Below are 22,332 nucleotides of genomic sequence, written 5' to 3' on the forward strand. Positions count from 1 at the left end.
CTGTTTACAACAATTCCAAACAGTGCAATATGTATGAAGAAAAATATTCTTCCCTCCTTCATTAATTTTTCCAGCCATAGTGTTTAAATAATGCTATAAAGAATATGAGTTTTCATTCTTTTCCTAATGTTGTATAAATGTACAACCAGTTAATTTAGCTTTCTATCTTCCTCTCTTTTAATTTTTAATAAAAATCGAGATTACTTGCTACTTATTTTTCAATACTTCATCTTGGATAATTTTTCAGCCAGCACATATAAATCTCACTTTTCTTTATTTCACATAGTTTAGGAATCATGATTTAGTGAATCATTTCTTCACTTGTGGACTTTCAGGATGTTGTTAGTATTTTAATTTTGCAAATAATGCTGCAATAAACTGACTTGTGAAAGAAATTACCTAGTTAAAATGTTACAAAAATGTATTATGTTCTTCTGAATTACACTTTTGCTATTGTCCTGAGACAAATAGGTTTTCTGAAGTCTAATGTAAAAACAAAAGCAACTCTAGCACTGATTAGTCTTTCAAAATAAATCATAATTACACATAACTAAACTAACTTCATCAGGAATACATACCACTTTTTAGACAGTCATCTTTTTTTGCATGGCTTTTGTTGAGAGAAAATGAAAGCCAGGGAAACAAAGTTTTTAAGACACAGATATTAGAAATATAAAATATCCCATCAATTAGTTGGCAGTTCTCTTCTATAATAGAAATAAATCCTGCGGAATTATCCACGACAACTTTAAATATCTCTGAAAAATTAAATTCCTGTAGAAAATTGTTTTATAGTTGCATTGTTCATTTTATTATTTCTCATGTATCAGTCATCAGAGATTATTTTGGATTAGTTTTGATTTAAGCCTTTAGTTAATTTAATAATAATTCTATACAGAAACAATCTTTATTAACTAGGTAGTAGAGATGGTAAGTTCTCATTTTACCAGATGAGGGAAAATTGAGGCTGTATGTGATGAAATGAGTGTGCACGTATCAAGATTAGTTAGTCATAGAGCTCTGCCTTTAAAACAGGATTTTGGATTCCTTGCTCTTCTTTCCACTAAGTCATTTGGCTTTCAATGTTCTTTATCATAAGAAATGGTTACTTAAATAACATTTTCTTTCATATGTGACATGCACATGAAAAACAAATCATCTAACCAACTAATGCCATCTTCCAATAAATACAGAAGCTATCCAAATGAGAGAGGTCAATATATTGTTTGAAACCAGGAATTCATACAAGCTTATTCCTACCAAAAAACATACACCAAGGTTACCTATTTAACCATCCACCATATTGAGTTCAGATTTTGGGGCCTTCACACTTCTGCATAATACTGACTCACTAAATAAATTAGGCAGTTCAGTGAAATGGATTATGCAACATATTCTCCATTTGTACTTCCCAATCTCCAATCCCCATTCTTGACAATATTATGTTCTCTCAACTTGCATTAATTGGATTTCCTTGATCTTGGGCATTAAGGTGTTCAGGAAAATAGGAATTGGAAAGAAAGTTGTTTGGATTCTTGTTTGCCCCTTTAGCTCCAACTCTCCATGTTTCCTCCCCAAATGCCTCACGCCTAAAATTAGTAAAGGTTTGCTATTCCTAGCTCCATACCTTATTGGTTTCTCTTAATCCTGACTAGAACTCTAAATAGTCCCTTCATTAAACTCTCTCAAATTCTGCTTTTGAATGTATCATCTATTTTCTTTCAAACCTTGGCTGACATAAGATTATTAAGTTACTAGAAATACAGTGATTCTTCATTTTAGTTCCATGTATGTAAAAGGCTAATTTTTAGACCACTCAATCAATACAAATCAGGGATTGAAAGAGCTATGCTAAATATTTCCATAGTTTTTAAAAGCATCCTTATATTTCTTTTACCACTTTTGCTTTATATATTATTCCAAATATATGACAGGAATTATAGACTACAAGGAAATAGTGAAACACATTTCACTAGTTACCTACTTTAGAAGGTGGGTCTGTATGTATGCTGTTTAAACTAAACTCATGATTTATACAAGCTTAAATTACTCAGAATACTACTGAAGTTTCTGTGTGCTTGTTAGGAGTTATTGCTGACATAATGATGACTGAAGAAGACATAAAAGTATCCTACTAACTATCTAGGACATATTTTTATCCAAGATGAGAAAACTAAAATCGAAACGAAGGTGAAGAAAAAGATTATAGAATCTGTGAAAATTTTCTAACCTGGCATATCTAAGCTTTCACGTCTACCACTTCATATATCTTTAGAACATCCTTTTCATAATAACTCAGAAAGAATAAAGGTAACACATCCAAATGGAGCAATCTACATTAAAAGATGATTAATAGGCAAAAGTGATCCAAACAAGACGCACAGAGATTATAAATCCCCTTCCACACACAAACACACAGAAAATAACAAAGTATGGGGAAGGATCAGAAGAAAATACATAATATATACAACCATGACCAAAGATATTTCAAAATATATCTGTGTTCTAAACACATTAGACACAAATGGACTCTAAAAAAGTCAATAGTTCACAAGAAATCAAGAATTGAAGAACAGTAAGGTAAAGAGTTTAAAAGTTAAATTGAATATTATAATAAGCCCTTTTGTTTGGAAGCACGGGTATGTAAAATAAATCCTATTGAAAATGAAATTAGTGACAAGCAGGCAGCTTGAGAAAAAAAATCAAGCAAATCAAGTATGAAGAAGCAAAGACAAGTAATTCTTTTTTTTAATCTTTATTTATTTATTTATTTATTTATGTTTAAAATTTTTTTTTAACGTTTATTTATTTTTGAGACAGAGAGAGACAGAGCATGAACGGAGGAGGGGCAGAGAGAGGGGGAGACACAGAATCAGAAGCAGGCTCCAGGCTCTGAGCCATCAGCCCAGAGCCAGACGCGGGGCTCGAACTCACGGACTGCAAGATCGTGACCTGAGCTGAAGTCGGACGCTTAACCGACTGAGCCACCCAGGCGCCCCTCTTTATTTATTTTTTAGGGAGAGAGAGAGAGAGAGAGAGAGAGACAGAGTGTGAGCAGGGGAGGGACAGAGAGAGAGGGAGACAGAGAATCTAAAGCAGGCTCCAGGCTCTGAGCTGTCAGCACAGAGCCTGACACAGGACTCGAACTCACAAAGGGTGATATCATACTTTTCAACTGTATAAAACTCTGAGTGGTTTAAATATTTTAAAATAATTATATGTAATTGTCATTAATTTGAAAATTGGGTCTCTGCCTGTGACCATGTTAAAGCAAATGATATGATATTTGTCCTCCCAATGGAAACAACTGTAAAAAATGGACAGAATATATAAGGGACCTTTATCTTTGGCATCATTCAAGTCCTCTGTCACCTGTAACAAAAAGCATCTTTCCTCCAGTTTTAATCACATTGTTCGTCATCTGCCTTAGATCTCACCAGCAACACTTTTAATATTTATATTTCTAGCAATCTTATATTCATTATGATGTATCTGTTAGAAGCGTCTTCTTTTTTTCTTTCTGAGACTTCACTATTAACATCTTATTAACATCCATATTTCTATAAACAGTCTTTTCAAGGCAATGTAGGCCTTTTCTATAATGCACCTCAAAACTCTTCCAGTCACCACCATTACCTAAATCCAATACCACTTCCCATTTCTAGGTATTTGTTGTAGTACCCTACTTCCCACTACCAAAACCTGTATTACTTTCTTAGGGATGCCGTAACAAAGTACCATAAACAGAGTGGCCTAATAAAACAGGAGTATATTCTCTAACCCAATTCTAGAAACTGGAAGATATCAAGGAATTGTCAGGGCCATGCTCTCTTGAAGTCTCTAGGAAAAAATATGTTACATATCTTTCTCATAGCTTCTGCTGTTGCCAGAAATCCTTGACATTTCTTGGCTTGTAACTGCCTAACTTCAGTCTGTGCCTCTGTTGTCACATGGCATTCTCTCTCTATGACTTCACATTGTCTGCTATAAAGGCCATCAATGATATTGGGCTAAGGGTCCACCCTACTCCAGTATAACCTTATTTTAACTGAATACATGTGCAATGACCCTATTTAAAATAAAGCCACTTCCTGATATACTAGACATGAAGATTTCAACATATCTTGTTTGAGAATACAATGAAACCCTTAAAAAGTACTGATACACGTGTCAACATGGATGAATTCCAAAACATGATATTAAGTGAAGAAAACCAGAATAAAAGTCATACGTATTGTATATTATGTTAAATATCCAAAACAGATAAATCTGTAGAGATAGCAGATTGGTGATTGGCACAGACTGGGAATAGCGAGTAATGGCTTAATGGGTATCAGTGCTTTTTTTAGGGTGTTGTAAATATATTGGAACTTGTATTAGTCTGCTCAGGATGCTGTAAAAAATGCCATAAACTGGGTGACTTAAACAACAGGACTGTATTTCTCACAATTCTGGAGGCTACACATCCAAGATCAATTTGTCCACAGAGTTGGTCTAGTAAGAACATTCTCTTTAGCTTGCAGATGACGGCCTTATAGGTGTGCCCTCATATGACCTTTCTTTCTGTGCATGCACACACCTGGTGTCTCTTCCTTTTCTTATAAGGACACCAGTCCTACTGGATTACTAAGCTATACCCTTATGACCACATTTAACCTTGATTACTTCCTTAAGCACTCTATCTCCAAATATAGTTACAATTATATTAGAGCTCCAACATTTGAATTTGGGGAGCAATTCAGTCCATAACAAAACTAGATAGAGGTGGTGGTTGCACACGTTGTGAATATATTATATGCCATTTTGTTGTTCACTGTAACATGCTCCATTTTAAAAATTAAAAAGCACATTTAAGACATGTCCTCTTCCATGAAGAGTGAATATCTATAACTGTATTCACAAATGATGTTCCAAGTATAACAAGGATTTTCTTGTATACCTTCAATTTCATTAAAGTTAAATATAATGAATTTTATTCCTTAAAGTATTTAATAATAACATGTAAATTGAATTTTATGTATCATATGAAGTTTCATTTTATTTTTTTAAGTATTTTTAAAGTTAATTTGTTGTATGAGAGAGAGAGAATTAGTGGGGAGGGAGAGAGAGAATCCCAAGTAGGCTGTGCACTGTCAGCACAGAGACCAATGTGCAGCTTGAACTCATGAACGGGGAGAAAATGACCTGAGGCAAAACCAAAAGTTGGACTTAACTGAGACACCAGGCACCTCAGTGAAATTTTGTTTTAGAGACAATAAGAAAGCTTAACCTCAAATTAAAATATTGATATATAATTGCTAAATCTAATGTTTTCTTGTTTCAAAAACCATTTTAATTATTTGAATGTAATTAGATCCTGATTATATAGGTAGCAAACTACCATTACCACCTTGATTTCATCAATTATTTGTATTTAAATATGCATCAATTGTTTATGTTACAGTAGGGTAAATTATAAAATTTCACACAACCCAAGTTGCTAGTTGTCTCTTAATATTTGGTGAAGTTTATGATCACTATTGGAAAATGAATCCAATTTTAAATAGCAATCATTTTTTACTCAGCCTTTAACTATTATTAAGTAGGGAGTGACAAATATAATTGATATCATGTAGGTAATTAATCATCTCTATCATTCAGGTGTGTTCCCTCTACCCTCTCTTATTTTCTATAAGAGTGGATCATGTATAGTTATTGTTCATAACTATTCTTATATTTGAATACTTATAGAACTCAAATACCATATAACTCAAAGGTAAAATAGGGCTAATATTCTTTCTGTTTAAATGAATTTTTTTTCCTAAATTTATAGTCTAATGGTGATAAACATAATAAACTCTTTCCAAAATTGACAATCAAGCAAAATTGTTGAATTTATTAACAGCACTACTTAAAAATACTATTATTGTTCCATTCCTAGAAATATTGAGGGCATGGCAAATTTCAGCCTCCTTTCTTTGCCCAGAACATTAATTCAAACTTATGAGAAGATATGTAATTAACTGATTAACATTATAGAAAGCATCAAGTTTCTGGGTCATTGATGGGCACTGGACATTCCCATGGGAATTTTCAGTCTTCAAAAACAATTCTGGTTCGTTCATAACAGCCAAAGATAAAATCAAGAGACACAGTCCCTGGATTCTAACCAGAGGCCTTTCTGTATGTGCTAAATCCCAGATGAGATGTGCAGCAGTTGGTCTGCCTTGAATGTGCCATTTCTAATACTTCCTTAAATGCCTGCAAGGTACAATCTCACTGTCAGTGCCCCAAACCAGTTCTGGCATACAGGAAACATCTAGTCTTAACGTGTGTAAAGGAATAAAAGACAGGAAAGAAGGAGGGGAAGGAAGGAGGGAAACAAGGGGGAAGCAAAAAGGGAAGAAGGAGGGAGAGGACAAGAAAAACAAAGGCAGGAAAGGTGACAACTGTCAGACCAGTCTGTTAGATTTACTCCTGGAGTTTCTGACTGGTCTTTTGTTCTCTTTTAGTCTGTTTTCTCCCATACCTCAGCTGCTGAACTATGAAAACTGTTTCCATAATTAGGGTAGTACTTGCAGCAACAGAGAACAAATTAATCTTGCAACACTTATCTGATGTTTAAGGAAGTTTAGTTGGGGTAAGAAAAGAGGATAATAACCAAATCACTTTGACTCACATCACTACATATTTTGATTTAAAAAGTGATAATTATCTGTTCAGTTCTTTTGCATGCATACACTCATTTTTTTTCTCACATTTCTTTATAATCTTAGCTAGGACATTTGTTTTAGTTTGTACTTTTGAGATTCTCAAAGTCCCACATGACTGGATCACAAACAAGATGAAGATCCAACCTCCATATGTGAGACCTCTAGACTCAACCTTAAGTAATACACACGGGTCTGGGTACCTGAGTCCATTTTCATAATTTTCCACTGAAGCAAAGAGCAAAGTACTTATCTGAAACAAGCAGAACTTCCTCAACAAAAAAGGCAGAGCAGTGTTGGGCTGCTACTCTGGGATTCACCCTGGATGGCATGTTTTATCTTGGCCTCCCTGCTTAATTTCATCCTTTTTGAATTTTCTAATAAAAAATATTTCACTGTACTTACAAAGAGAAGATCTGTAGTCACAGATCTTCCGTGCTTTAAGAAATCATGGGGATTATCTGTTGCATAGTTTCACAAATCAAGTACTATGAAATTATATTATTTGATATTGTTAAATTCTATGAATCACAAACACAACTGCCAGACAATATCATAAGTGAGTATGTCTGGAGAAATACCATGTAATCAAGATTACTGAGAAGTCTGGGGGACATGAAAGTTTATTCTCCTTATTCTCTGTATTCTCTTTCTAAAACAAGTGTCTAGTATTCAACCCTATGTGATTGTTGTCATGATGGATTTGTACTGAATATTGCCAGTCAACATTTTTTAAGAAAAAATGAATATTTTAAAAGTTTGTGGAATTTCATAATTCTCAAATATTAGCAAATCATTAGAAAGCACATCTCTGAGGCAGATCCCACCAATTGATTATCACGTTGTGAGCTCTATTTATTAAATGCCCAAACAAAAAATGATCCCACGATTAAATATACTCTGGAAATTTTAGCATAGACAATATAAAAATGATCTCTTTGTTCTAAGACTTCTGAGTCTATAATATTTAAATGGAATTGTGAATGCTATAGGAGAATAAGATATGTGGAAGAATTCAGGAGGTTAACATTTGTGAGCTTATTTTAGAACCACCAAGTTTTGTTCAACATTGATTGTTTGGCTACTATATTAAAACCATTCATATTTTTCAATTTGACAGATATATTTTTAAAAGTTCCTGAGGAGCCTGCAGTCAAATAGAGGGAACATATTGTCTAACGGGAGACTTTTAATATAATGTAACAAATGTTACAAAAGAGGTATGTACCTTTCTAGGAAAATAGCGTATTATTTTTTTGAGTTTATTTTTTTATTTTGAGAGAGAGAGAGAGAGGGAGAGAGAAAATCCTAAACAGGCTCTGCACCATGAGTGCATAGCCTGACATGGGGCTTGATCTCATGAACTGTAAATTAATGAATTGAGCAGAAATCAAGAGGGGGATGCTTAACCAGCTGAGCCACTCAGGCAATCCATAAAATAAGGTATTATTTTCTGTAGCTGGCTACCTTCTTGTAAGTATTAATCTATAAGTACCTAATGGCCTAATCCTATTGAACATTCAACTTATATAAAGAATTCTCCATATTTTGTTTTCAAGCTCATCAAGTATTATTTTCATGAAGTTTCTTTTCCAAGAGAGATAACCAGATTAACCAGTTTACTTAGCAGTTATAAATTATAAATTAGTAAGTGGCTAAACTGGTTTTAAACATTAGTTTTTTGTGACTGTGGTAGCATATGTTAGCATAGCTAATTCTAATCAAATCTGTAATAATGACAAAATTAAACTTATTGGGAAATTCTGGAAACCAAAGCCTAAATTTAACACTAATAATTGATCACAGTAAATACCACTTTATAGGAAGCTACCTGTCTACCTTGACACTCAGCAATACCCAGATTTTTATGAGCTACTTGTATTAGTCACTTTTGAAATACACTTTACAAAAATGTACTAGGAAAAACTACAAATAGGAATTTAGGATATTCTGAATGCATAATAGTTATTTATCATCAGCATATATGAAAATGTATAAATTCTTGTAAGATTTGTAGTGATACCACATGTTGGAACTTACAAATAATAAAATGAAAATGATTGGAAAGTGAAAAAAACACATAACACATTTTGTTTTATTTTTAAAGTTTATTTATTTATTTTAAAAGAGAGACAGAGCGAGAGAGAGCAAGGGAGAGGCAGAGAGAAGGAGATAGATATCCAAAGCAGGCTACACATTATCAGCCTCAGCAGAACCTCAGAGGGCTCAAAATCACAAACCATGAGATCATGAGCTATGCTGATATCAAGAGTCGGATTTTTTTTATTTTATTTATTTATTTTTATTTAATTTTATTTATTTATTTTTCAATATATGAAATTTATTGTCAAATTGGTTTCCATAAAACACCCAGTGCTCATCCCAAAAGGTGCCCTCCTCAATACCCATCACCACCCTCCCTTCCCTCCCACCCCCCATCAACCCTCAGGTTGTTCTCAGTTTTTAAGAGTCTCTTATGCTTTGGCTCTCTCCCACTCTAACCTCTTTTTTTTTCCTTCCCCTCCCCCATGGGTTTCTGTTAAGTTTCTCAGGATACACATAAGAGTGAAACCATATGGTATCTGTCTTTCTCAGTATGGCTTATTTCACTTAGCATCACACTCTCCAGTTCCATCCATGTTGCTACAAAGGGCCATATTTCATTCTTTCTCATTGCCACGTAGTACTCCATTGTGTATATAAACCACAATTTCTTTATCCATTCATCAGTTGATGGACATTTAGGCTCTTTCCATAATTTGTCTATTATTGAGAGTGCTGCTATAAACATTGGGGTACAAGTGCCCCTATGCATCAGTACTCCTGTATCCCTTGGGTAAATTCCTAGCAGTGCTACTCCTGGGTCATAGGGTAGGTCTATTTTTAATTTTCTGAGGAACCTCCACACTGTTTTCCAGAGTGGCTATACCAGTTTGCATTCCCACCAACAGTGCAAGAGGGTTCCTGTTTCTCCGCATCCTCGCCAGCATCTATAGTCTCCTGATTTGTTCATTTTGGCCACTCTGACTGGCGTGAGGTGATATCTGAGTGTGGTTTTGATTTGTATTTCCCTGATGAGGAGCGACGTTCAGCATCTTTTCATGTGCCTGTTGGCCATCTGGATGTCTTCTTTAGAGAAATGTCTATTCATGTTTTCTGCCCATTTCTTCACTGGGTTATTTGTTTTTCGGGTGTGGAGTTTGGTGAGCTCTTTATAGATTTTGGATACTAGCCCTTTGTCCGATATGTCATTTGCAAATATCTTTTCCTATTCTGTTGGTTGCCTTTTAGTTTTGTTGGTTGTTTCCTTTGCTGTGCAGAAGGTTTTTATCTTCATGAGGTCCCAGTAGTTCATTTTTGCTTTTAATTCCCTTGCCTTTGAGGATGTGTCAAGTAAGAAATTGCTACGGCTGAGGTCAGAGAGGTCTTTTCCTGCTTTCTCCTCTAGGGTTTTGATGGTTTCCTGTCTCACATTCAGGTCCTTTATCCATTTTGAGTTTCTTTTGTGAATGGTGTGAGAAAGTGGTCTAGTTTCAACCTTCTGCATGTTGCTGTCCAGTTCTCCCAGCACCATTTGTTAAAGAGACTGTCTTTTTTTCCATTGGATGTTCTTTCCTGCTTTGTCAAAGATTAGTTGACCATATGTTTGTAGGTCTAGTTTTGGGGTTTCTATTCTATTCCATTGGTCTATGTGTCTGTTTTTGTGCCAATACCATGCTGTCTTGATGATTACAGCTTTGTAGTAGAGGCTAAAGTCTGGGATTGTGATGCCTTCTGCTTTGGTCTTCTTCAAAATTACTTTGGCTATTCGGGGCCTTTTGTGGTTCCATAGGAATTTGAGAATTACTTGTTCTAGCTTCGAGAAGAATGCTGGTGCAATTTTGATTGGGATTGCATTGAATGTGTAGATAGCTTTGGGTAGTATTGACATTTTGACAATATTTATTCTTCCAACCCATGAGCAGGGAATGTCTTTCCATTTCTTTATATCTTCTTCAATTTCCTTCATAAGCTTTCTATACTTTTCAGCATACAGATCTTTTACATCTTTGGTTAGATTTATCCCTAGGTATTTTATGCTTCCTGGTGCAATTGTGAATGGCATCAGTTTCTTTATTTGTCTTTCTGTTGCTTCATTTTTAGTGTATAAGAATGCAACTGATTTCTGTGCATTGATTTTGTATCCTGCAGCTTTGCTGAATTCATGTATCAGTTCTAGCAGACTTTTGGTGGAGTCTATCGGATTTTCCATGTATAATATCATGTCATCTGCAAAAAGTGAACGCTTGACTTCATCTTTGCCACTTTTGATGCCTTTGATTTCCTTTTGTTGTCTGATTGCTGATGCTAGAACTTCCAGCACTATGTTAAACAACAGCGGTGAGAGTAGACATCCCTGTCATGTTACTGATCTTAGGGGGATAGCTCTCAGTTTTTCCCCATTGAGTATGATGTTAGCTGTGGGCTTTTCATAAATGGCTTTTATGATGTTTAAGTATGTTCCTTCTATTCCGACTTTCTCGAGGGCTTTTATTAAGAAAGGATGCTGAATTTTGTCAAATGCTTTTTCTGCATCGACTGACAGGATCATATGGTTCTTGTGTTTTCTTTTATTAATGTGATATATCACATTGATTAATTTGCAAATGTTGAACCAGCCCTCCATCCCAGGAATGAATCCCACTTGATCATGGTGAATAATTCTTTTTATATGCTGTTGAATTCGATTTGCTAATATCTTATTGAGAATTTTTGCATCCATATCCATCAGGGATATTGGTCTGTAAGTCTCTTTTTTGGCTGGGCCTCTGTCTGGTTTAGGAATCAAAGTAATGCTGTCTTCATGGAATGAGTCTGGAAGTTTTCCTTCCCTTTCTATTTTTTGGAACAGCTCGAGAAGGATAGGTATTATCTCTGCTTTAAATGTCTGGTAGGATTCCCCAGGGAAGCCATCTGGTCCTGGACTCTTATTTGTTGAGAGATTTTTGATATCTGATTTTAATTTCTTTGCTGGTTAATGGTCTGTTCAAGCTTTCTATTTCTTCCTGTTTGACTTTTGGAAGCGTGTGTGTGCTTAGGAATTTGTCCATTTCTTCCAGGTTGTCCAGTTTGTTGGCATATAATTTTTCATAGTATTCCCTGATAATTGCTTGTATTTCTGAGGGATTGGTTGTAATAATTCCATTTTCACTCATGATTTTATCTATTTGGGTCCTCTCCCTTTTCTTTTTGAGAAGCCTGGCTAGAGGTTTGTCAATTTTGTTTATTTTTTCAAAAAACCAACTCGGTTTCATTGATCTGCTCTACAGTTGTTTTAGATTCTATATTGTTTATTTCTGCTCTGATCTTTATTATTTCTCTTCTTCTCCTGGGTTTAGGCTGCCTTTGCTGATCTGCTTCTATTTCCTTTAGGTGTGCTGTTAGATTTTGTATTTGGGATTTTTCTTGTTTCTTGAGATAGGCCTGGATTGCAATGTATTTTCCTCTCAGGACTGCCTTCGCTGCATCCCAAAGTTTTTGGATTGTTGTATTTTCATTTTCATTTGTTTCCATATATTTTTGAATTTCTTCTCGAATTGCCTGGTTGACCCACTCATTCTTTAGTAGGGTGTTCTTTAACGTCCATGCTTTTGGAGGTTTTCCAGACTTTTCCTGTGGTTGATTTCAAGCTTCATAGCATTGTGGTCTGAAAGTATGCATGGTATGATCTCAATTCTTATATACTTATGAAGGACTGTTTTGTGACCCAGTATGTGATCTATCTTGGAGAATGTTCCATGTGCACTGGAGAAGAAAGTATATTCTGTTGCTTTGGGATGCAGAGTTGTAAATATGTCTGTCAAGTCCATCTGGTCCAATGTATCATTCAGGGCTCTTGTTTCTTTTTGATCATGTGTCTAGATGATGTATCCATTTCTGTAAGTGGAGTGTTAAAGTCCCCTGGAATTACCACATTCTTATCAATAGGGTTGCTTATGTTTGTGACTAATTGTTTTATATATTTGGGGGCTCCTGTGTTCGGCACATAGACATTTATAATTGTTAGCTCTTCCTGATGGATAGACCCTGTGATTATTATATAATGCCCTTCTTCATCTCTTGTTACAGACTTTAATTTAAAGTCTGGTTTGTCTGATATAATTATGGCTTCTCCAGCTTTGTTTTGACTTGCAATGGCATGATAAATAGTTTTCCATCCCCTCACTCTCCATCTGAAGGTGTCCTCAGGTCTAAAATGAGTCTCTTATAGACAGCAAATAGATGTGTCTTGTTTTTTTATCCATTGTGATACCCTATGTCTTTTAGTTGGCGTATTTAGTCCATTTACATTCAGTGTTATTATAGAAAGATATGGGTTTAGAGACATTGTGATGTCCGTAGGTTTCATGCTTGTAGGGATGTTTCTGGTACTTTGTCTCACAGGATCCCCCTTAGGATATCTTGTAGGACTGGTTTAGTGATGACGAATTCCTTCCTTCAGTTTTTGTTTGTTTGGGAAGACCTTTATCTCTCCTTCCATTCTAAATGACAGACTTGCTGGATAAAGGATTCTCGGCTGCATATTTTTTTCTGTTCATCACATTGAAGATCTCCTGCCATTCCTTTTTTTCCTGCCAAGTTTCAGTAGAGAGATTAGTCACTAATCTTATCGGTCTCCCTTTATATATTAGAGCACGTTTATCTCTAGCTGCTTTCAGAATTTTCTCTTTATCCTTGTATTTTGCCATTTTCACTATGAGATGTTGTGTAGAAGATCAATTCAATTTACGTCTGATGGGAGTTCTCTGTGCCTCTTGGATTTCAATGCCTTTTTCCTTCCCCAGATCCGGGAAGTTACAGCTATGATTTTTTCAAGTACACCTTCAGCACCTTTCCCTCTCTCTTCCTCCTCTGGAATACCAATTATGCGTATATGATTTCTCTTTAGTGCATCACTTAGTTTTCTAATTTTCCCCTCATACTCCTGGAATTTTTTTATCTCTCTTTTCTCAGCTTCTTCTTTTTCCATAATTTTATCTTCTACTTCACCTATTCTCTCCTCTGCCTCTTCAATCTGAGCTGTGGTTGTCTCCATTTTTTTTGCAGCTCATTGATCGCATTTTTTAGCTCCTCCTGGCTGTTCCTTAGTCCCTTGATCTCTGTAGAAATAGATTCTCTGCTATTCTTTATACTGTTTTCAAGCCCAGCGATTAATTTTATGACTATTATTCAAAATCCACTTTCTGTTATATTGTTTAAATCGTTTTTTGATCAGTTCGTTAGTTGTCGTTATTTCTGGACATTTTTTTGAGGGAAATTCTTCCATTTTCGTCATTTTGGATAGTCCCTGGTGTGGTGCGGGACTGCGGGGCACTTCCCCTTTGCTGTCTTGAATAACTTGGTGGGCAGGGCCGCAGTCAGACCTGATGTCTGCCCCCAGCCCATCCCTGGGGCCACAGTCAGACTGATGTGTGCCTTCTCTTCCCCTCTCCTAGGGGCAGGATTCACTGTGGGGTGGTGTGGCCCTTCTGGGCTACTTCCACACTGCCAGGCTTGTGGTGCTGGGGATCTGGCATATTACCTGGGGTGGATCGGCAAGGTGTACAGGGTCCAGAAGGGCAGGCTCAGCTCGCTTTTCCTTCAGAGATCAGCTTCCGGAGGGGCCCTGCAGCACCAAGAAGTGTCAGACCCCCCCAGAGGGATGGATCTGCAGAAGCACAGCGTTCGGTGTTTGCACAGTGCAAGCCAGTTCCCTGGCAGGAACAGGTTCCCTTTGGGATTTTGGCTGGGGGATGGGCGAGGGAGATGGCGCTGGTGAGCGCGTTTGTTCCCCGCCAAGCTGTGCTCTGTCGTCTGGGGCTCAACAAATCTCCCTGGTGTTGTCCTCCAGCCCTCCCGCTCTCCGAGCAGAGCTGTTAATTCATAACCTTCCAGATGTTAAGTCCCGCTTGCTGTCTGAACACACTCCATCTGGTCCCTCTGCTTTTGCCAGCCAGACCTGGGGGCTCTGCTTTGCTGCAGGCCACCACTCCACCCTGGCTCCCTCCCCCCCAGCCTATGTAGGGGGCACTGCCTCTCAGCCCTTCCTACCCTCTTCCATGGGCCTCTCATCTGTGCTTGGCTCCAGAGAATCCACTCTGCTAGTCTTCTGGCGATTTTCTCAAGAGTTGGATTTTTAACCAACTGAGCACCGAGGTGCCCCTCCCCATTTTTTTAAGTTTATTTAACGCATTTTATTTTATTGATCATTTAAGTAACTGTTTTTACACAAGACTAAGATGTTCTCAACAGAAATAAAAAAGAAAAATGTTTAACAGAAAATGCTATATTGGCTTTCCAGTTTGGCTGTATGAAAGTGGAAATAATTTTATTTAAATATAAATATATTATATTACATAAATATATTACAAATTATATATATAATATACATATAAGTTATATATAATTTATATATTAAATGTATAATATAGGTATATATATGCCAAATTTCTTTTAACTATATTTTCCCAGGAAAAATTTCAGAAGTATTTAAGATGGGGGTGCCTGGGTGGCTCAGTCAGTTAAGTTTCCAACTGTTGATTTCAGCTCAGTTCAAGATCACGGTTTGTGGGTTTGAGCCCCACATCGGGGGGGCTGACAGTGCAGAGCCTGCTTGGGATTCCGTCTCTTCCTCTCTCTGCCCCTCCTCCGTGGGCTTGCTCTCTCTCTCTCTTTCTCTCCTTCTCTCCACCTCAAAAATAAATAAATAAAGCTTTAAAAAAGAAATATTGCAAATGGTTTTAAATATTATGACTGAACTAGCAATGACTTTAAATGTTATGACTGAACATATTTTTGCATAAAGATGTGTAGTGTGTGATATAGAGAAATGAAAAATTACGTGTGTCTCCTGCAAGTCCACCTTTCAGTGTCATCCTTAATGAATTGCAAGTATTGCAGCTTAATCTTTATGTGTTTTGTGTGAGGTTATTAGATTTTATGGACTTCTAAATTTTAATTAATTTGATCAAATATATAACTAAAATATATTCATTTGCAAATAACTTGTTAAAATGGGTATTATATGGCAAGGTAGATATTAGAAATTAAGAAAGCAAAACAAAAAAAAAATAAATTTAAGAATAACAAATAAAGAAAAAATAATAAAAATTAAAAAAAATAAAACTGATGTTTCTTCAATGAAGACACACAGAAATTCGATGAATAGTCTGTGGACCAGAAATTTTTCCACTATTATTCTAGAGTATATTAAAATATAAAAGTGGCAACAGGTTAGGTCTAAGGGAAGCAGTGACTCCTAGTTAAGGATCTTGTGAGCCATGTTCAATGTTTGAGCAAATTGGGAGCTCTGGAAGTCTTTTAAGCAGGAAGAACTAAGAAGATCCCTACTTTCAGTGCATTGAATGAAATTGAAGATGCCAACTTGAGCCACATTGATCATATATTCAGTTAGTTCACTAATTCAGTTCTGAAGCTCAGGAATTTTGTGAAGTGCAATGTTATGTTGCACTGGTTTGCAAACTACTACCTGTAAGGAAAATTTGGTCTGGCAATTGTTTTGTAAATAAACTTCTATTTGAACACAGCTCAGCCATTTGTTTATGTATTGTCCATGGCTGCTTTCATACTACAAGAGTAGAGCTGAGTAAGTGAGACAGAGATCAGATGGCTTACAAATGTAAAATATTTACTATCTGGCTCTTTATATAAGATGTTTGTTGACTCTTGCTATGGTTGATAACTACAGCCATATATATAATTGATGAGGTTAATAGGGAGAATGTGTGAGATCTAAAAGCACTTAGAATTGGTCTACAAAATGTTTCTAATTTAGTAGCAAAGAAAAAGGAAACTAGAAGATAGAATGAAAAAGGGGTCAGATATCTAGTAAGAAAATTAGGAGCATGTGGTATTATAGAAGGCAAGGTTCTATAGTGACTTATGGAAGAAGATTGGTCAATGATGCCAAACTCTGACAGAATTCAAATAAGGTGTAAACTGAGAACTAGTATAAAGTGCCTGGTGTCTTGGATAAGAGTAAGTTCTATGGACTAAGAACCTAAGAAGAGAGTGGTGTATGAAGAATAAAAGAAGGGTTGGAAAACAAAAGATAAAGCCTGTAAAAATATCTTTGAGGACTATGTAGGATGAGAGAAAGTTTTTGTAGAATTTCTTTTTATGCCAGAAACTAATGACAAAAAAAATACTATGAAAGAGAAGAGAGAGAGGAATTGAAGATTTAATAAAGTTTGATAAAGCCTTTCAAATATGTGAAGGAATAGTATCCAGACAAAGTAAAGAAACACTACTTCTATTATAACAGAAAGGAAAGAAATATTGGGTGGAAATGTAGGCTATGGTTTGTGCAAGGCATTTGATAGTATCTTCTCTGACACTTTTTTTCTCAGTATTAGAAGGAAGTGTTAAGAAGGAAATTTATCATTAAGATTGAGGAATGAGGTGGAAGGATTGAAATCTACAAGTGTGAGAAAATGTTTTCATATACTGATGCATAGAATGTGAACAAGAACAAACCATGAAAATAAAGACAAATTAATTAGCAGCCCTGAATACTCATTTAGAGTTGAAGATCCTGGATTCATAAAGACTTTGGTATACTTGCTTCTACAATTCCTTCATTAGTTTTCCACAACCTGGTTATAGGCATGGTTATGGCAGAGTTGGATTAATCTATTGTCATTTAGCCATGACTCAGATCAAATCTCCAATGTCACATGGTCTGGTTTGAAATAGATATAATTGGGGAAAATCTCAAACTTTTAAGTTAAAAGTCAAAAAGAAAGAAACAAGGCATATTTCTCCTCATCATCCCATCAACCCAAATGTTCTGGGACTAGTAACCAGACAGACTGAGCAGGAGTCACTCCCAAGTTTTCTCTCGTAATGATTTTACCACAAGTAGTCCTGACTATAACATTTGTTGGGGCTTGACCAAGAGTACTAATGGAGGCCTATATATATGTCAGATATTTAAAACTTTTAAGTCAATCTAATAATTTTTTAGTGAAATACATGCTATTCTATTACTGTGGCAAAATACTCTTTTAATAGCAAATTGAAAATTATGTGCAAAATATTGTATGTATGACTCAAGTCCCCAGGATGTCAAAGCTGTCTGATAAAGTCAATGAATATGAAAAAAATATATTTTTTCTGATAAAATCCACAACTCAAGAGGGTCAAGATAAATCCTGTTTTCATCAGTAATTTTTCCTGATCTTAAATGATTTTTAAACATATTAACAAATTTTATTAGGGAAACCTTTCAAAGATACTTGAGATTATTTCCAGTTTTTAAAAATGAAATCATACTATCTCCATGAAGAGTTATCTCTATTTTCTTCAGTTTTTATCTAGAATTCCATGTCTGCATATTTAATTTCTATTTATTTCTATATTCCATTCTATATATTTATTTCTGTCATTTCAATGTGTAATTGTTTTCACTTATCATAGGGATTAGAAAATAAAATGTAACCAAATTAAATGTGCACAACCTTTGACTATATTTTTGATAATGCAAATTATGTAAATGTAAAAATAAAAAAAATAAAATTACTTTCACCTATTTTCATGTAGTTCTTTTTTTCTAAATTATTCAAAATTATTTTGCTAAAAAGTGAGGCAGTTTTTTTAACAAATATAAAAAAATTCAAATAAAGATGATTAGATGTAGTTGAACTATTTAATTTTTGAAAATTGAATTACATTTTATTTCATATTTTTATTAAAATATAGCTGTTCACAATATACAATTTCTTATTCTTCTAGTTGATAATATAAAGAATCAGTATCATGCTTCATACATGTTTGACTAGACCTACACATAAACAAATCTTAGAAAAATATGAATTGCTTAACATTGCAAAATATTTATCACCTGTCATGTACAAGTGTTGCATATACTATCCAATTCATAAGTAACTGGAATCAAGAGAAGCAATCAAATGAATATTCAACTCTACTGCATAATAGTATTTCACTATACAAGAATCTATTTTTCTCAGGCTATCTGAAAGGAGGATTTGACAATGTAATTGACATATCTTTTATCTCAACTAAGCAATCCTGCTTCTCAAATATTCTCTATACTCTGGAAGAACCCTGAATCAGCCTCCAACATTAGCATCACAATCACATTTAGACACTGTCTCCTTTTGTTCTGAAGATATAATAAAGGAAATGAGAGAGATGTTTCCCTGGGCCTTGATGGTGAAAGAAGGTGTGATTTCTGTTCTGGGCTAAACACTAGAACCAGGATCCAAAGTGGAAGAGACACAAGTATGTTCTTTAATAAGCTCAGTGTGTGTGCACCTGTGTGCCATGCTTATAAGCAGAAGAGAGGAGGCAGACAATTGAAGGCTATGCTTAAACCATGAAGGTAACCTTGGGTTTATGGGCCAGGCAGTAGATGACAGAAAATTAGCTGCTCAGCACTTAGGATCTTGAGCCCAGTGAGAAGTTCTAGTTACTTCCTCTTGATGGCACAGCAGAAGGCAGCAGTTATGCTGTGGCCAACAGAGCAAACTGGCTTGCTCTCAGCGAATAAGTGCTGCAGGATGTGAGCCAGGTGAGCCAGGGTTCAGGACAACTAGAAATCAAGAGGGCACGGAACCCACACTGTTAATAGACTGGAGCTTGGTGGGTCTGGCATAGGCCTTAAGGCGCAAGTCCTATGCCCAGCACTGATTGCTCTTGCCCACATGCACAAAGTCCAGGCCTTCCACCTCCCCAGGGGTGAAAGAGGAGCTGGAAGTCTTGGGAGCCACTCTGACACCATTATATTCTGCCTTCAGTTGATGAGAAAATCAGTGAAGAAATGAAAATGATGATGAAAAAAGCAGAGACAGAAACTGTGGACTTTGACCTTCATGTCGGGAGAAGGAGAATCCTCAGCAAAAGCCATCTCCTTGTCCAAGTATTAAAAAACAAGTTTCCTGGTCACTTTCAGACAGTCTTGCTCTTCCCACAACAGCCAAGTAGGACTTTATCCTGTAAGGGGCACAAGAAGAAACAAGAAGAGAACACATGTTAAAAGGCAAAGGAGACAAGAAGTTGAGTGTGATGGTGAGAGATTCGAAGAACTGTGGAGGGAGCTGATGGTAGGGTGAGTGGAGGCAGACCTGAAGCTTCAATAAAGTAGGTGGAGAAATGCATTTGGGGTTCCTGTGAGAGAGTTGAAGGACTAATGAACATGCAGGGTGAGAAATCTTGAGTATGTCAGCCAAAGAGCATGCTCTTTGTTTCTGTCAGCCCCTTTCTATCTTGAGTTCTTTCTTGACTCAAGTTATAGATAAGGCTAAGAGTTGGAGAGAGAAATGGATCAGGAGGCTGAAGATGTAGAGCAGTAACTTGTAACCAAATGGAAATGAATCTAGAGTAGGAGAGTGAGGCTGGAGGGTCTACATCCTGGGTAGTGACCAAGGATAGTAAGCTTATGATCTATGCTGACTTTAACTGACTACAAGTCTTTGGTAGTTTATGCTCAGTAGAACTTACATCTCAAAGACCAAAAGCAGAGGACTCAGGGCAAGGAAATATAGACTGGGGGATACACAGGTTACATTGGAACCATCAATTCATTAATTAAAAATGCTCTTTGTAGGCCTCATTTGCAACATTGAGACAAGAAAATGCAAATTAAAAAAAAAAATCTCTATGGACACTACACTCTTGATAGCAAAGTACTCTCTTATACATTGAGATTTGAAATTTTTTTCCTCTAGATTCTCTGTGCTTTAGGCCAAGATATTCCAACCAGACTTGAGACACAAATTAGAGAAAATTACCAGGAGACACTGACTTATTTACATTTAGTTTCCTAGACAAATGCATTTTAATTCTACAACACTCAGATGCAACCAGGATTTATTCTGTTCTGTGTGCTTCTGGTGCTTTGAGGCAAAATGAAGCATTAAAAAAACAAAGTTTGCTAAAAAAAATTTTTTTTTCTGGTTAAGGCCATTAGATCATTGCCATGATTACTGAAGGATAGTAAAATTGAAGCTATGTTGTTTTGAGCCACATTATTTTAATATACATTTTGTATGCAACCTACTTATAGGCTTTAGATATATAGAATCTTTAAGAAAATTATATCTCTATGGTATTAATTTCAGCCTGATTTGCTCTCTCAAATGATGTTTTTAATGAAAATGAATCAAAGGGTCAGGTTGCCTAGAGTTTTTCTTAATCAGTGGCTATAGGGTCAGTAGTTACTTTTGTAATTGGTCATCAGCAACGAAATAAAATTCTATGAATAAATTTAGAACAGCAAAAGAAAAGAGTAGTAAAACATGCTAACAGGAGAATGGTTTATTATAATGCAAACCATTTATTTTAGATTCAAACATATAGCCTGTGTTCTTCCCAGTTTTGACCTGGGTGGGTAACTGCAATTTATGTTTATTTTAAGATCATTTTTTCTATGAACTTCTGATATTAATTGTATTATATATTTGCTGATGTATCTATATAATATTAACTCTTGTATTATTCATCATACTGGTGCCATATTAAGAAACAATGAGCTAATTGACAGCGCAGAACCAAGATAAAAAAATATTAGTAGAACTAATTTTTTATGATCCTGTTCTATTATCCTATATTACACATCACTCTCTAGATTCTCTGTGGATCAACAGATTATGTCCAATCACTTGAAATCATTCCATTTTGCAGGTCAGAGATGCAGAAGTACCCACAGACATCTTATCACTCATCTGAATAACACAAGCACTGAAGAATAAGCAATCAAATAATGTTTTAAAACATTCTGATTTTTAAAAACTTGATATTATGACACAAAATGAATATTTAAAAATATGTGTTTTAAAAATAATTGTATGTTTGTATTTTAGACTATATCTGTAATTCAGTGGTAAAATCCAGAAAAACTGTGAGTGGAAACACATTTTTTTCAAATGAACATAGACCTTCAGTCAAGAGGGCACCTGGATGGCTCAGTCTATTAAGTGTTTGACTTCAGCTCAGGTCATTATCTCACAGTTTGTGGGTTTTTTTTTTTAACACAATATCTGGCATTTAATTAGAACTCAATAATTGAGTACTGTTTCTGTATTGAGCTAGTTCATCTTCCTTGCTGGGTTTGAAACCACCCTTGATTATTTCTATGCGTACATGCAATTTTTCTCTAGTCTAGCTCCTGGTTTGCATTTTTTTTCTCTGTCTGAACTGGTGACTGCTTCTGGCCTATCCTAGCCTGTCTCCTTTTTTTTTTTTTTATTTATTTTTTTATTTTTACTTTTTTCCAATATATGAAATTTATTGTCAAATTGGTTTCCATACAACACCCAGTGCTCATCCCAAAAGGTGCCCTCCTCAATACCCATCACCCCCCTCCCCTCCCTCCACCTCCCATCAACCCTCAGTTTGTTCTCAGTTCTTAAGAGTCTCTTATACTTTGGCTCTCTCCCACTCTAATCTCTTTTTTTTTTTTTTTTTCCTTCCCCTCCTCCATGGGTTTCTGTTAAGTTTCTCAGGATCCACATAAGAGTGAAAACATATGGTATCTGTCTTTCTCTGTATGGCTTATTTCACTTAGCATCACACTTTCCAGTTCCATCCACGTTGCTACAAAGGGCCATATTTCGTTCCTTCTCATTGCCATGTAGTACTCCAT

The 22,332-nt window shown here is 35.7% G+C and overlaps 1 long non-coding RNA gene across 2 annotated transcripts in view; it reads left to right on the plus strand.

Moving 5' to 3' along the window:
- Positions 1–22,332, plus strand: part of LOC132681108 (uncharacterized) — a 274,965-nt gene that overhangs the window by 227,595 nt on the left and 25,038 nt on the right. For both annotated transcript variants that reach the window (XR_009610846.1, XR_009610845.1), the window contains one exon: positions 7,810–7,909. This is a non-coding gene — a long non-coding RNA (uncharacterized LOC132681108). The remainder of the gene's footprint in view (positions 1–7,809; positions 7,910–22,332) is intronic.

The sequence above is a fragment of the Panthera onca genome, chromosome A1 (genome assembly GCF_046562875.1).
Source record: "Panthera onca isolate mPanOnc1 chromosome A1, mPanOnc1 haplotype 2, whole genome shotgun sequence".
NCBI classification, from domain to species: domain Eukaryota; kingdom Metazoa; phylum Chordata; class Mammalia; order Carnivora; family Felidae; genus Panthera; species Panthera onca.